The sequence below is a fragment of the Myotis myotis genome, unplaced genomic scaffold, assembly GCF_014108235.1.
Source record: "Myotis myotis isolate mMyoMyo1 unplaced genomic scaffold, mMyoMyo1.p scaffold_m19_p_16, whole genome shotgun sequence".
Taxonomy (NCBI): domain Eukaryota; kingdom Metazoa; phylum Chordata; class Mammalia; order Chiroptera; family Vespertilionidae; genus Myotis; species Myotis myotis.
The window spans coordinates 43,902,154-43,906,406 of NW_023416320.1; positions in this window are offsets into that span (position 1 = coordinate 43,902,154).

Sequence of the window (4,253 nt, forward strand, 5' to 3'; positions counted from 1 at the left end):
CGGAATGCCGCGGGGTCCTGTTCGCTACTGGCGGCTTTTTTTGGGTTGTTCATTTCCCAGGCCTGGCACTAATAGCTTTTTCAGACTTCCCCAGGGACCTGGACTATTTTGCATTTGTAAGCCACCTTTCCGCAAAGGGCCTCCAGGTTTGAAGTGTCCTGTGACCACTTATTCAGTTGGAGACGTGTCAAGGCCACGTTCATGGGAAAGTGAAAACGCATGGCCAGTGAGTGTGACATTGGGCATGTCCTTGTGGCACTGGAAGGTCACGCAGGACTCCGGCATGGCTGAAATAATGTCCGAAAAAGAATGTTGTTGTTTTTTGATTTTTTTTTTTTTTTTTTTTTTTTTTACTGATTCTGAGAATTGTTCTGCTATCGCTTTAAAGCAGGGTGGGGGGATAGAAAGGAAGTGCGATTGTGTGGGGAGGGGCTCAGAAAGGAGGAGAGGAAGGAAGTGTTGGGCTTGAAGGCTGGAAGACTTTGCCCTTCCACAGCAGGGGCAGATCCGCCCAAATCCTCCCTTGTCACCACCGCACCCAGCCCTGATCGCGGGGAGAGCAGGCAGACAGAAGTCTCCAGACTGTAATTTCGGTGCCTTCTCAGTGCCAGGCCCTTTCACTAGTTCATCTCACAAGTTTGCAATGAGAAGGCTCCTAGTGACTTCTTCTGTAGACGGGGACACTGGCGCTCAGGGAAATGGCATCACTTGGCCAATTTCGCTCTGCTAAGTGACGGGGTCACCATTCAAATTCAAGGTTGCCTGATGCCGAGGCCAGGCTTTCCCTCTGTGCCCCCACCCGCCACCGTGCACCACCCACGTGCTGTTCTCCGGGGTTCTCCTGGCTGCGTCCCTTTGCTGCCTGGTGGTAAACCCCATTCAAACAACAGGGAACAGTACGTCCTCGTGCAGGACACTGCATTCTCCCGGGCAGGTTATCTTGTGGTGAACCATGCCCCAGAGATCAAGTGCTGCTGTGGCCCCACTGAGAGGAAAGTCCCCGTGGGGGGAAGACAGGCGGCAGGAGGAACAGGCCTGAGTCACCCTGGGTGCGAAGCGGCAGGAAAGCCCGAGGAGGCCCCGTGTTTGTTTGTTTCCATGACTCCCCACCCACCCCTCCGCAAAATTAATTTCCTCCCGGAGCTCCCTTGCAGCCCGGGCATTCCTCTCACTAGTCAAATATTTGTTGACGGTTTCCACGTGCTGGTGTAGAGCTAAGATTAGGTTCTGCTGCACAGCACAACGCAAACACATGCAGTGGCTTAAATAAGGCAGAAGCTTATTTCTCCCTCATGTAAAAGTCTACATTTGGCCATGCAGGACATGTATGGCGGCCCTTGGTGTCCTCAGGAACTCAGGCTCCCATCTCTCTGCTCTTTCCTCCTCGCTGGTGGCCTCTCCCTCAAAACCACGTCCTGGTGCGAGATGGCCATGGGGCCTTCCAGGGGATGGAAGGAGAAGGAAGAGCAGAGGGTAGGAAGAGGCCCTTCTCCAACAAATCAGGTCCTTTCCAACAGCCTCCCAAGAAATCCCAAATAATTCTTCCACCCACTTCTCATCGGCTAGAATCCACTCACATGCCCACATCTGGCTGCAGGGGTGGCTGGGAAGTCCAGATGTACTTTGGGGATTACCGAGTAGCAACATGCACAGCTAACAATGAAGATTTACTATGGAAGGAAGGATATTATAGTGGACTAGGGGACTGTAGCGGTCAGCAAACTATGGTCTGCAGCCAGATCTGGCCCATCCCCTGATTTTGTAAATGAAGTTTCATCGGAACACAGCCAAACTTATTTACACATTTTCCATGGCTGTTTTTTGTGCTACAACATGAGAGTTATGTAGTTGTGATGCAATATGGCCTGCAAAGCCTAACATATTTACTACCTGAGTCTTTACAGAAAAATGTTGTTGACTCCTGAAATAGACAAAGAGTAACTTGTGAGCAAATAGCTACAGCCAGGCACTGGGTACATAGATGTGGGCTCCATCCTCAGGAAGCTTAGTCTAGTGACTAAGCAGCCAAGTCAATGACTAATTAGCTCGTGGTGTGATGAGAGGAAGAGCAGGATTCTGTTGAGGGTTCTTCAGGACCACAGAGGCAGCCCATCTGAAACGGACTGTAGAGACGGAGGTCAGGCAAGCTTTCTGGATGAGTTTTATGGAGGGGAAGCTTGAAAAGAGAGAGGGAAAGGACTTCCCAGCAGAGGGGAAAGATGTGCAAAGATTGGAGGAGTGGGATGCCTGTCGTTATGCATTCATCACACTGCATCCTAGTCGCCCATGAGTCTGTTTTCTCCAGAGACCATGCATTTTGCCTCCCCAGTGCCCGGCGCTGTGCACTGCTTCAGTGTACCCAGTGCCTCTGTCTCGCAGGGACCTCCAAAAGCTCATCACTTAGTGGCTCACCTTAGCATCACCTGTGCTTCTGTTATACCTACTCCTGGGGGCCCTGGCCCACTGAACCAGAATTTAAAATGGGTGAGGGTGAGGTGGAGGGACACCGAGTTCCAGTTCCAAGTTTGGCAATCACTAGATGAAGGCAAGGTCTTTGATGGCAGCCCCACACCCACCACTTCCTGCCCTGTGTAAGCCTGGACAAATTGTTCAGTTTTTCTAAGCTTTATTCTTCCTCATTCGTAACAATGGAGATGGCATCATGAGCTGGTACAGTTCAGGGTCCTCAACCTCGATGCTGTTGACATGTTGGACTGGGTGATTCTGTGCTATGAGGGGCTGTCCCATGCACCGAAGGGTTTTTAGCAACGTCCATGACCTCTACACATTGAATGCCAGCAGCACCCCTGGACTGCAACAACCAAAACTGCCCCCAGACGTTGCCAAATGTCCCCTGAGGAGGCAAAGCACCCCTGTTTGAAAACCCATGGGGATTAGGTGAGATCATGTCTATACCATATCTGTAAGTAGTAAGTGTGATAACCATCACCATTATTGTCATTAGTGCTCAGAAAATATTAGTTGAAAAAGATTTGTCTGGGGTAAAAGAAGAAAGAAAATATTAGTTGAAAGAATGAATACATGTCATGGGAGAAAAGCAAAAATTTCACAGGAACTACTCCTGGTTTTAGGGTGGCAAACGCAGGAAAGGACTTCTTAGCCATGACTAACACAATGTTCTGTTAAACCCACCTGTCGAAAATCTGTGTTATGTGAGCAATGTTGACTGAGAGGCATTTTCAAGTGAGCTGTCGGACACCTGCTGTTGGGGGCCTATTTCTGCACGGCCTGATTGAGTTTTGGGGAAACACCCACCCCCACTTTCAGCCATGTGCTTTGCTGACCTTTGTGTTGGTTCCGGTGGTGGAGCGCGGGACTAAGGCCCACGTCATCTGGGAAGTCGTCTCTTGGCCGCAGAGCCTAGGCCAGGAGGGGAACAGGCCTCCAGCCGGGCGCAGCCAGAAAGCCCCAGGGGTTTGCTTGGACAACCCCGAAGACGGATTCCCCAGTGGACTTGAACGTGAGAGGTCAGGTTCTAAGATCTAGGCTGCAGCTGGGAAGGGAGGTTGTGTCTGAGGAGATGAACGAGGCAGAACTGAGCAGCGAGATGGGGAGGAGCTGACTTTTGTGATTGTGTTTGAATTCTGGATTCAGCTAAGCCTGAGGCCCAACTTAGTCACCAACTGTTTGTGTTCCTGAGCCAATGGATTCTATCTTTGCTTGTTGGTTTGGGCTAGTTTTTCTGTCCTTGAAACCAGTAACCCCCTCCCCCAACTAATACTTGATCCTGATTATCCTAAGAATACAACACTTTATGAGTATCCATGGAATGCTTTGGGTGACAAATGATAGAAAGCCCAGCTCTAAATGGCTCATTCTTGAAAATGCCCAGAAGTATGCAGGCTTCAGACCTGGGCTCCAGCTGCATTTCTCTGCAGCTTTCTTGGCCGCCCTGTCCTCCTGGTGTCGGCTTTGCCTTTAGGCGGCTCCCCTGGTGCAAAACGTGGCGGTGGTTCCAGGCCTCGTGGATATGTGTCACCAGGAAAGAAAGAGGAAGAGAGTCTTAGCTTGAAACCAGCAAACAGAAGTCTTAAGCTTTACTGTGGTTAGACCAACTCAGATCACGTGCTCAGCCTTAAACCGAGGTGATGGCGGGGATCTCCCCGGGCTGTAACCAGGACCTGAAGCCGGACCTGGGGGGTGGATCAGTGCCCGGCAGAGCTCAGAGCTGCTACCCAGTGGGGAAGGGACACGGGCACTGGGAAGCCTGCTCACTACTCACTTTAAAACAA